A 12,682-nucleotide genomic window follows, 5' to 3' on the forward strand; every position below is an offset into this window, starting at 1 on the left:
AAAAATTAAAACAACAACAACAACAACAACAAAATATTAGCTCTAGAGACCAACAGCAGGACAGTCTATCAGTGTGAGCTCTCGAGCAGTGGTGATTTCATCAGGGTCTGGTTCTCAGCACAAGACAGAGAGTCCTTATTCCTAGCATATAATTCCTGTGCCTTCGTCTACCTTTTGGGAAATGTTACTCAAACTTCCCATGCTGAGAAATCAGGCTGAGCACATCCAAGATGAAAATACCCCAGACTCCCAGAGATGAAAAACCCAAGAACCTGAGTGATTCTTTCAATAAAAGAGATGTCATATTTGACAAAAGAAATAGAGAAATTTTGAAATTTATTTTTTCTGGTCCATGATTAGGCAATTTTCTCTGAAATGACAAGGTAATATATTCCACTTCTGTTTCTCTCCCCCCCACTCCTTTTTTTTTCCTTTTTATTTTATTAGAACAAAAGAAGAAATTACTGAGAATGGCTCTATATAGTGTCTAGTTAATGAAGCTAACAAATTTCTTAAATATTTATTCTCACTTGCAGGGTATTTGGATTGCAGATTTGTAGAAATGTAGCAATGTTGTCAAGTTAAAAATAACTCTTTCACAAGGCAAGGGTACACTGGAATGCTAATCCAAGCCCACAGCTACTCCTCAGAGCCCACATCCTGGGTGTCCTGGCTGCACAAAGTAAACAGCCCCAGCTTGGCTTCCTGGGGAACCTTCACCTTTTTGCTTGAACCACTTTAGAAGTATGTGCTAAGACTAGCAAGGAGAGAGAAGAAAAATCCTCAAATGGCCCCTCTGAGACCCCACATTCCTTACTGTGCGACTTGTGGGGAAATGTTCTTCCTTCTAGGCCAAAGGTAGTGTCAACATTCTTATCCAGAGGGTGGATAAGTGTCTTACATAAGCAGTGTGCAGCTAGTCTGCACTGTGGTGAAAGCAGTCAAGAGAACACCTGTGGTCAGGAGAGGAAGTTTTGTCCAGGAAGGAAAATGCCTGGAGGGTGGTTTCCCAGCTAAGGCTACACCTCCAGATTTTAGGCAGGGTATCTTCTGGGCCTCACCTCAGTCTGCACTCAGTAGGGAACAAGTGTCACAGCAATAGGCACAGGGGACTTATACAAAAATGTAAACCACTACTACAGGTGAGAATGACTATACTGAGGAGGACTCTGATGGTTTTGTGTGGAGGGAGATATGAATGCAGATTGATGCTGTTTGTGTAAAGGGCCAAAAAAAAAAAAAAAGGTGGGGGGTTTAGGCGATCTCAGGGGAAGTTTGGGATAACCATAACTTGCTTAGTCCCTATACAGCGGACAAAAATACAAAAGTAGGAATGTGTGGGCAAAGATTTGGGAAAATAGAAGCAACTCATTTATCCTCTATGCCTTGTCCTTTAAGGTCTCCAAAGCTCAAAAAAAGAAGATTCAGCATCTTATTTTCTCCTATTGCAGGTAAATATTTTATGGTGATGTCCTCTGGCAAACAGATCGGTTAGTTAATAGCATTGAGTATTCCACCTTTGGGAGTCAGGTTAAACTTGAACAAAAACATTAAAAGGTCCTGTAAATTTCCACAGAAAGATTGTATTTTGTTAACATCAGACAAGTAATTACCTTATACGCTGTTGAACTTGTTCTACATCATTTTGTGTCTGACAAATCCCTGGCTCTCAGTCTGTACTATAATAATTCCCAACTTCCCAATTTAATTTGCCACAATGACAAGAAGCTGCCCTGCACACGCCAGCACCTGATCCCAACAGATTTTCCACATCTCCCAAAGCTACACCAGTGCAATTGTAGCATTAGGGTTTAACTAATCTCCTCCTGTGCCTAAAGCAAGCACCAAATGACATTTAGGATAAAGACCCACAGATCTGGAATGACATTTGGTTACAATTCTACCAGGGCCAGTTTTCTCTCTCTGAGACTGATCCTCTACTCAGATCTCAAGTGGCAAAAATAATTTGATCCTATCTTAAAGCATACTGATTACACTGATTGAGAGCAGAGAGAAAACCCAGCACTGCGTGGACACTTCCACAGATGTGTAAAAGTTCAACAAATCTACATGACCGTTTTGTTATGGAAGACTTTTTATTTTCTTAAACAGTGACTTTTTTCTTTTAAATCACTGCTGTGTGTGCACATTTGACAGTGAGCTGTTATTTCTTAAAGGCAAGAGGTTAGGCAGCATGTTAAAGTTTCACATTAAACAACAAAAGAGTTTCAAGGAACGTCCTCAAATTACACCCACAGTTTCAAAGTTCAAGAATTGTGGCTGAGCACTGCTTACCTTACAATTTCAGGTCCAAAGTGGTCTTTAAGTTTAAAGCAGCACATCAAAGGTGCAGGATTTATTTTCTTGCACAAAAGTCTCATCTGTCATAGCACCCAGCTCCCTGGGAGGAACCAGCCCCTCCTTCCCGAACGCCAATGAGGAAGCCAGAGAACACATGTGGGCAGTGGCTTCCCTGAAAGCCTGTCACAGTCTGCACATGCTCTCTGTGATGGAGGTGCCAAATTAACCTTGGCATTAGGCTCACAAAGCACCTCATTGTGAGGCCCTGGACATCTCAGGGGAAGAAAAAGGTTATAAAAAGCTCTAGCCAATCTGAAGTCTTCACGCTTTTGTTGAGATGTGCCTCTTGTTCAGTGAACATAAAAAGGAAATACTGTCTGTTAATTAGCTTCCTGGGGAAAAAAAAACACACAATATTAAGAGCCCACCAATAGGTTGAGATAACAGGCAGGCATGTCTTCTGGAATTCTGCTGCTGTTCCTGGCTGTTGTGAAAGAGTGTTCTAGTTAAAGTACCATATCACCACTTAGAAAAGTGTCCATAAGCGCTGACAGGACATTTTATTGCAAGAAAGTTTGTGATAATGACTATGCAATAACAATGGCTAACTATCCCCTACCAGGGCTGAAGATAAAAGGGAAATCGACGGCACCTGTGTTATAAAGTCAATCTGTGACATATTATTTCTAGTGAATTCTCCCCATTTAGGTTCTAGAAGTCATTGTGAGAAGGAAGTACATGTCATGGGACATGGACATACAATGACAAGATGAATAAAATACTTGCCTGTTGGGCTGGGAATGTGGCTCAAGCAGTAGTGCGCTCGCCTGGCATGCGTGCGGCCCGGGTTCGATCCTCAGCACCACATACAAACAAAGATGTTGTGTCCGCCTAAAACAGAAAAATAAATATTTTAAAAAATTCTCTCTCTCTAAAAACAAAACAAAACAAAAAAAAACCTTGCCTGTTGCTTTTTTACCTGCATATTTATCCATCTGCTACAGTGTGGCACAGAAAAGAGGTATTGCATCTGGAAATTTAAAAAGTCAAAATAATTAAACTTCTTCAAAATAAAAATGTCAATACTCAAGCCAGGATTAGTCTTTGCATGGAGTTATATGTTCAGTTATTCCACTCTCCTTGGGAGGACGCCAGCCTAAAGTTGTTAATCACAGTGAATAGTTAGTCACAGATGAAAGTAAGGTAGAAAAGTACCTGGAAGGAGAAAGTGAGGCAAAGAGACTCTCGTTCAACATCTGGTTCTGGTTGTACAAACAACCAACTCTGAATCTGGGTAAGTCTTTAGGTCTCTCTGGGTCTGTTTCTTTTTCTGTGGAGTGAAGGAGCTGAACTTGGATGAAAAACTAAATGCCTGCTAGGGCTTGAGTAGGTGCTGAGGTGAGATGGAGAACATGTGTTTGCATTTCAAGCAAAGCTACCTCTCCACAATAGCTGGTTCTCAGTTGGAATGTGGGTTACGTGTGCCAAATCTAATGTTTTAAAAGAAAACAGAGATTCAGATTGTATGAGAAATCTCCTAAATTTTACATGTGATCAACTTAAAATATTTTAAAACAATGTGAGTATCAAACAAAATCTATCTGCAGATTCCCCAATGGACCACCAGTTTGTGACTTTTAGGAGAGGAGATCTTCAGTTTCATTCTGCTGGAAAAAAATAAAGAATCCAGGGAGATTAGTCTCTACAATAAGTTGAGTTTCATGATGCTAAGCCCAAGGTAGAACGGCCTAACACATTTGTGGTGAAATTGAGGACCCTCATTCTTCAAGTTCGTGTTGGTGGTCTCATGATCAATGACCTCATTTGTCTGACCTTCCTTGGAAAGGGGCCTTGTAAGACCCATGGCATCGCTAGCATTCCAAGAATCTGATAAATGAAAGTAGACATGAAAATCTTCTGGGGAGAAAAGGAACTATTGTTCCAGTAATGTAAAGATCAGCCGGATGCAGGATGCAGCACCATTGCTTTATCTCAAGACTGAAATGTTGAAAGTAAAAGCAAAAGCTACAACAGGGTTTATGATAAGTAGCTATTTTCAGGAATAAAGGAAAGAAAGATTTATTGAGATATTAGAGCAGGGTGGAGATGTATGCACAACAAAGTCTACTAAATAAGTCTTTGGGAGAGAATCCCATTTGGTGAGTAGGGGTTTCATCCTTGTTGAGTGTTAAGAAGGGCAGCTAAGTGAGGAGACAGGCTTGCAAACCCAAAACTGAGATGGGAGATGGACAGGTAAGGCCTCCATTCTTTCACAACTCAGCTCCAATATGAACAATTTATTTCAAAAACTTTTACCTTAATTTTTCAAACTGCCTTTCTTGTAAAGTGTCCTTTATTTTGCTTTTAATATGGTTCTTAAACTGCATTTTGATTTTTTTTGTCTTGTTGTCTGCCTTTCTCACTCAACTGTAAATTGGTTGAGGTAGGAATCACCTCTCCCTCTTTCTTTTATTTCTAGAATCCAGAACATTGCACACTTGGCACACATAAGGAACTCAGAAAATATTGGTTGAATGAGTCAGTAAATAGAAGCTAATAACCCGAAAAGTAACATATGCATTATGTATGCAGTGAAATTAATGGGATGATAAGGAAAGTCTTTGGTAGTAAATTAGATTTAGAGGTATTGGTTTTTTTTCTAGGAGGATTAGAGTTTCTCAAAGGTATACTTAATATTTTTTCGATTTCATGCTATTGTGGATTTTAGTTTGGACATTATTTACTATGCCTTGTTGCAATATTTAATGATTTTGTCATAATCTGAGACTTCTAAGCATTCTTATTTATGGTTCATATGACCATCTAAGGGAATGTTTTGGTCAATAATTAGTGTACAGCTGAGAGTTAACATAAATTGGCCAACTTCAAATCTCACGTTGCTCTCAGAAATGCAACAGAGGGAGTGAAGGTAATTCATTTAGCTGTGAACAGTTACATGGCCACCAAGGACAGCAGCAGCATGAGTTATAAGGCCTTGAGACCCAAAGAGTAGGGTAGATAGAAATAATTCTTTGTACATGGCTTTGGAACTAACTAAAGCGAGCCACCACCATAAATTTAAAGTTAACAACAGCAACAACAACAACAAAACGAGATTTCAATCGAATTAATTTCAGCCACAAGATTCTATGATTATGTGAAAGATTGAAGAATATGGAGAAATAAAGAAATAGAGGGAAAACAATGTAGGTGATTGTTTCTGATAGCCATTGCCATGTAGCAAACTAACCCTAACTTTGATAGCTTCTCATTTATCATCTCAATGGTTCTACAGGTTGACTGGGCCCGATGGATGACTCTCCTACTTTATGTGGTAGTAGCTAAGGCAATGGTCATCTGGGAGCTTATGGATTGGAATCTTCAAGAAGATTCACTAACATGTCTGTGCCTTGGCCAGGATGTCTGGAAAATGGACCTAGCTAGGCTCAACTGGGACACCAGAGCCATCGTACCACTACTCCCTGTGTTATCTTCGGGCCTCTCTTGCATGTGAACTCTGCCGTAGTAGCAAGACTTCTTACATGGCAGCTGAGGATTCCCCAAAGAACCAAAGAAGTTACTATACCTTCCTGAGGCTTAAGCTTGGAATTGTCACAATATCACTTCTACCCTATTTTGCTAGCTCTCAATATATGAAAGGACATAGGGGGACTTTAAATGCATATTGAAGTTTATTTCAGGCTTGGAAGAATCCACCTGTATATGATGTAAACTGTATGATTACATCTACATAACATTCTGGAAAAAGAAAAACTAGAGACAGTTAAAACAAAACAAAACAAACAAACAAACAAAAAACCAGTGGTTGCCAAGCAGTTGGGGTTGAGTGAAGAGATGAATGAATAGAGAATCAAGCGTTTTGGGGGCAGTGAAAATATTTTCTGTGATGCTGCAAGTAGCCCTTTACACATTTGTCCAAACCCATGGATGTACAACTCAAAGATTGAACCCTAACGTAAACCATGGACGTTAGTTAACAATAATGTTTCTGTTCTGGTCTATCAGTTTTAACACCTGTACCATATTAATGCAAGATGTTAATGAGAAAATGGGGTGGGGAAAAGGAGGAGGTGGGGTATGTGGGAATTCTAGGTGCTTTCTGCTGACTTGTTTTAACCTAAAACTCCTTTAAAAAATAAGGTAACTTAATGTTTTTTAAGTGGAGTCAAGAATAAATTTTACAGTACCTTCCTTTGTAAAGTAGCTGTTTTCTTGAAAGTGTTCATAAAAACTGCTTTGACTTTAAAAAAATTCAAGTCATGAATTCAGTTCATTTCTGAAAGGAACTTGCTGTTTAAACATAATCTTATAGTGATTTTTTTTTTTACCAAAGCTATCACCTCTTCTTCACCTTTCATCAGCAAATCTTTATCTTGATCAGATTTATATAAAGAAGCACATACCTGCATATAAACTAGGAAAAAAATTCTCTAGTCATATTTTGAGAACCATAGCAGTTATTTGCTATAGACTAAAAGATGCTAATCAGGGCAGGCAGATGGAGTTTTAAGAGTTGTCAGATTTTTTTATTTCTTTTTGCTTTTTTAAAACCCAGAACACAACTTAAATGACTTTTTTCTGATTATTTTGTGAATTGGCAATAAGACCCACCAGAAGCAGTATCATCAATTGGCTAAACCTGTCTTTCAGGGCTTCTTCACCCCATTACTCCTTCAATATCTTTCCTCCAGTCTCCTTAAACTTCTTCTTGGTGTCTGGTGCCCCAAATTATTCTTTGATCACCCATAGCTGCTGTTGAATTATAATCTATCTAGGGTTTCTTTTGATTAAACTCTGAACCTCAAAATGCATCTGCCACTCTCCCTTCCCATTTTGGCCTTGCTTAGGGCTATGAAATTATGAAATTACTCTTTCTGAGTTAGAATTCCTTCATTCCTCTGAAATATCTTAGCCACTCAGAGCGGGCACAGATGGTGGTAGTTCTATCTGTTTGTACCAAACTTAGTACTTCTTGACCCATATTTTAAAGTGATGATTCTCAACCTTGGGATAAAGTGTGTGCATTGGGAGACTGGATATCACGAAGAGCTTGGAGAAGGTAGGTAAGCAGGGGTCATTGTTGCCTAAGCAGTTTTAAACGGAACATGACTGCACTCCATCTTTAAATGGTTAAATCTGTTTGTGGGAGGAGGGCAGAAGGAAGGAAATAAAGGAAATATGTTTTTTTTTTCTTCTTTCCCCCAGTGCTAGGAATAAAAGCTAGGGCCTTATATATGGTAGGCAAGTACTCTATCACTGATCTGTATCTTGGTCTCAGATGACTTTTGATAAAGAGTTTTCTAGCTTATATAATTTTGATATGTTCCCCAGTTTATTTAGAACTTTTGGAGCAATAAAAGAATAAAATTCATTAGGAAAACTTCAATAAATTATGAAACAATCATAAGTGGAACTGAAGAAATAATGGATATATATGAAAAAACCAATCTGGAATTCTTGAAACAACCAAATTCTTAAAGAACTCTTACCTAGATTGAGTCAAAGAAAGAATAAGTGAATTCTTGAAAAGAGAACAGAAGAATTGGTAAATATGCAATGTTTAAAGGGAAACCGCTGAGCATGTTGTAGAATTGAACAGAGACATTAATTCTTATAAAGAAACTATGTAGACTACCTAACAGGATATAGTAGTCAGCTTTTCATTGCTGTGACCAAGATACCTGACAAGAACAACTTAGAAAAGGAAAAGATTTGGCTTGGTCATGGTTTGAGGGAATTCAGTCCGTGGTTGTCTGGCTTCATCACTGTGGGCCTGAAGTGAGGCAGAACATCAAGGTGGAAGGGCAGAGTGGAGGAAAGCTGCTCCGCTCATGGCAAATTCCAGAAATAAACGATTCATAAGCTTTACTTCGCATGCTGCTCTGAATAGCATGATAAAATCTTGTGCTGTCTGGCTGCATCCTGCCTGAGATGTGAATCATCCCTTTGTCCATCATATCAATCCTACATGTGCTATCTGCCTTGTGTATGAGTCCCTTAGTCATCTCTGTTATCAGTGTGACTTTCATGGCATTGCAGTGGTCATGTTTATAAAACGTATTTAACTTAATAACAGCCCAAAGTATAAGAGTAGTGATGCTGGCAATCTGGATGTGCCAAAGAGAAGTCATAAGCATCCCCATTAGCCGAAAAGGTGAAGGTTCTCAATTTAATTAGGGAAGAAAAAAAAAGTCATATACTGAGATAGCTAAAGCATACAGGAAGAATGAATATTCTACCTACTGGAAAAATAAATATTCTATTGTGAAGAATAAGAAAGAAACTTGTGCCTATTTTGCTGTTGCACCTTAAACTTGAAAAGGTATGGCTATAGTGTGATAAGTGCTTAATTAAGGTGGAAAAGGCATTAAATGCGTGTATGTCTGTATAGGAAAAAAACCCAGCATATGTCATGGTTGTTACTACCTGAAGTTTCAGTTATTCATTGGAGGTCCTGGAACATTCCTCTCGGATGCAGGAGAATCATTGTATTGATAGTGATACTCATCTATTAGAGGCTTTAAACAGGACCACACATTAATTGACACTCCTACAAACAAAAGGTATACTCTATGTCCCCTGCCCTTGAATGTGGGAAAGCTTGTGACTGTGTCAGTCAACTAAGTATGGGAGAAGCAATGCTTTGTGATTCCTAAGACTAGATCTTGCAGCTTCTGTCTCTTGCTCTTGAATACTTACTCTCTGGGTAATATCTATTAGGACACTAATAGTTCACAACTGCACTAAAAAATATAGGTTCATGCAGGCTTGAGAAGCCCAAGTCACACGGGTGAGAATGCATAGGTGATCCAGCAAATGGTCCCAGCCAAATCTAACGTTCCAGTCACACGAGTTCAGGGACCAGAGAGAGCGTGAGAAGCTTCTGGTTGATGTCAGCTCCCAGCTATTTGCATCATCCCCAGCTGAGATCCCAGATATGATGAAAACTAGCCACCCCTGCTGTGCTGCTTGGTTGGAATTCCTGACTGTCAGGATTCATGTACCTAACAAAATAATGATCTAATACCACCAGTTTGGGGGTATTTTTTTATGAAGCAGTAGATAATCAGAGCTGTTGTAAGGATTAAATGACATAACTTATATAACTCCCTGGTTCACAACTGCACTAAAAAATATAGGTTCATGCAGGATATCCAGGTAGATGTTTTGAATTATAGTAGTAGTAAGGATAGCAGCAGCAGCAGTAGCCACTAATATATCTGAGCATAATGCAGCCAGTACTGTTCAAAGTGTTTTATATGCATTTAGCTCATACTGTCCTCACAATAACCCCAAGTGCTATTAGTTTCACCAGTTTTCTGATGAGGGCATGGAGACTCATGGACAGGTTAAGTCACTTGTACAAGTCACACAGCCAGCAAATCAATGATGGGATTTGAACCTAGACAATCTGACTGCAGTCACCTGCTCTTAGACAGGCTGCAGAATGGACAGAAGCTGGGGATCCTGTAGCCATTGAACCCCAAAACTTTGGGGCTATGGGTTCTTAAGGAGTGGATTTAGAGACAGGAGAACCCAGTGTGGGCCTGAGAAATCTGACTAGTAAAGGGAGGGGGCCAACAAGACAAAGCAAGTGTGCTCCAGTTTGGAAAAGAATGCATAACGAGAGCTCAAGGAGAAAGCAGCACTGGGAAGGAATTTGGAACATACCTACCCGACTCATATGGGCTCTCTTAAGGGGCAGGGAGAAGTGCTGTTCCCCTCCCACAGATTTGACCACGGATGCTAATGACACAGAACTAAGGATAACTACAACTAATTGCATAGCTGAAACATAAAAATTTTGCCAACACATCCAATTAACATCTCTCCTTATTAAAGGGCAAGATCCTTTCTCTCAGGAGAGCTCTCAAGTTTATTTGCAGCTAGGAGAGAACTAATTGTTTCTAAAAAGTTTAATCTTCTCTGTTAAGTCCTGAGATATGTCAGACACAATTTGCTCAGCCCTTTGTTCCTCCAGAATGATGACACTGGAAAAGCTTTCTCTAATGACACCATGAGCTGCACAAGCAAGTTGACCATGAGAAGCCTCCTTTTTTGTGCACTCACTCACAGGCTACCTCTGACACTTGTTGTACAAACTGGATCATTCACTTGGAAACAAAACCACGGTATTTAATGCATAGAGTTGGCCCTCTTTATCCTTGGATTCTACATTCATGAATTCAACCAACCATAAATTGAACCTATTAAGGAAAAACAATATTGTGTCTGTATTGAACATGTACAGACTTTTTATTCTTATTGATTATCCCCCCAAGCAATATCCGATAGCATCTATTTGCACAGCATTTACATTGTATTAGATAGTATAAGGAATCTAGAGATGATTTAAAGCATGCTGGAGGTTGTATGTTGGTTCTATGCAAACACTACCCTATTTATATAAGATACTTGAGCACGGTGAATTTTGGTATCTGCCAGGAATCTGGAGGCAACCTCTTATGGATACTGAGGGACAACTGTATTATTAAGGCTTGTGTTCAGGACTGATTTCCTCCATCTGTACAAGAGAGAATTGAAACAGTGACAATGAGGTATAAATAGAGGTGAAATTCTGAAGGGAATACTGACCAGGAGCAAGGAAAGTAGAACATGGAACTTGGTACATGGCCCAGGAAGTTTATTGGGTAAAGGACCTGGGATAAGATTTCTCTGCTTAAAAGTACCTGAGATTAGATGTGAAAGGGATAAGACTGAAACAGAAAACTTATTTAAAATTAGAATAGGTCAGTCTTACCCATTGCTTTTCTTTTTTTCTTTTAAAATTCACTCAAATCAAACATGATCTTAGCAATCAATGATCTGGCAAGGCAATAGTCTCAGACCTTTATTCTGGAACTTTCCCAGGCTTTCCTGTCTGCCTGAACAGCTCATTAGCTACTATAAGAAGATTTATTTTTGTCTATAAACTGCCACAGCAAAGAAAACATTCGGATCTCTCCTTAGGAAATAAATAAAATTAGCTCTGAGGGTGACGGCTTTATACCCCTGCATTCAATGACCAGTTAGACTCTCCCCTGAAGTATTTTGAGATCCTAGCATTAGGGGTAAGGTTGAGGGATGTTGTAGGGCTAGACAGACTTAAGTTTTTCCATCTCTGTGCACCAGATGATATCTTCATCAGCAAACAAAACTTTGTGAGGATTTAGCATAAAAACGTGAATCCATGGTTAAGCACAGGGTCTGGCAAAAAGAGGTCACAAAACAAATCATAGCAATTCCTAAACCCCGGTTATCTGCCTCAGTCCATTTTCCTTTTCTCTCTTTTTCAATTTTCCTTTCCCTTATCTCTTTTTTACCAACATTTAAGAACAGATTTCTCTCATTGTTTCTCCTTGAAACAAATGTGCTATGACTGAAAGTGGGACAGTACCATTAAGAGTTCCTCAAGGGACCTTCGCCCAGCCCTTCTCATGACTTCTCTGTAGTGACCCCTCTAAACTCAGTCCTGGACAGAGGAGAGGAGATGAAGATGTTTTGTACATTGATGTGTCCCCAGGCTTTAGGCCCAAGGGGGCACTTTTTTTTTTTTTTTTTTTTTTTTTGGTATTCCATCTCTATCATATACAAAAATGCTATTGAAGCAATTCTAATAACCCTTGCCTGACTTTGACTCCAGAGCAGATGGGTAAATTTGGAAGGTTTCCTTCTTGTGTTCACATTTCTGTACTACGGCTCAAATGAGCCTAGTTCACCCTGGGGAGGTGATGGTGGACTTCTGGAGTGACTCTCTAGTACTCTTGCTTCACATGGTCAGCCCCTAGTACACAGAAGCAAGAAATTGGTTGCCAGAATTTATTTTTTCTTGTTTAATGCTGGCTCTCACATGAAGAAATACCAGCTCTCAGATACATGGGACAATGAAAATCCACCATAGGTCTTCAACAATAGGTCTACCCTGTGGTGACTTTAAAACTCTTGTTCTTCTTCTATCACAGGGAGTGGTGATTAAGAACATGTGTCTAGGAATCCAAAGGCTATTCCCACAGTTTGAATGCAGGACATTAGAAAACCAAGCGTACTGTGGATTCTTCTGTTGGGATGGTCAAAGCCCCACCTAGCAATTTCTAAAATCCAAGGTTATGATATTTGATTCTGGTTCTCACGTTTGACCTTAGTTGAGTCAGTTGATAAATGTTTTATTTTTATACCAAGCATTATATGTTCCACATGTTCTATACAGTTTGCCCTCTGGTTAGATTTCATTTTATCTAAACTTATCAGTCACTGATATAATCAGCCTCAAAAAATACTGACGTATTGATTGTTCTGTTTGAGGTCTCATTTGTTTTTAATCTTTATGCAGGACTAACATTTTCAAAGATCTGTTTTTCTC

The 12,682-nt window shown here is 39.2% G+C and overlaps 1 protein-coding gene across 1 annotated transcript in view; it reads right to left on the bottom strand.

Annotated features, from left to right (window-relative positions):
* The window catches only part of Stard13 (StAR related lipid transfer domain containing 13), a 484,966-nt gene extending 482,519 nt beyond the window's left edge, over positions 1-2,447 (bottom strand). Inside the window, exon 1 of the mRNA XM_048800821.1 lies at positions 2,296-2,447. The gene's annotated coding sequence lies outside the window, so the exon portion shown is untranslated. The remainder of the gene's footprint in view (positions 1-2,295) is intronic.
* Between the last annotated feature and the right edge of the window lie 10,235 nt (positions 2,448-12,682).

The sequence above is a fragment of the Marmota marmota genome, unplaced genomic scaffold (assembly GCF_001458135.2).
Source record: "Marmota marmota marmota unplaced genomic scaffold, marMar, whole genome shotgun sequence".
In the NCBI taxonomy this organism is placed as follows: Eukaryota; Metazoa; Chordata; class Mammalia; order Rodentia; family Sciuridae; genus Marmota; species Marmota marmota.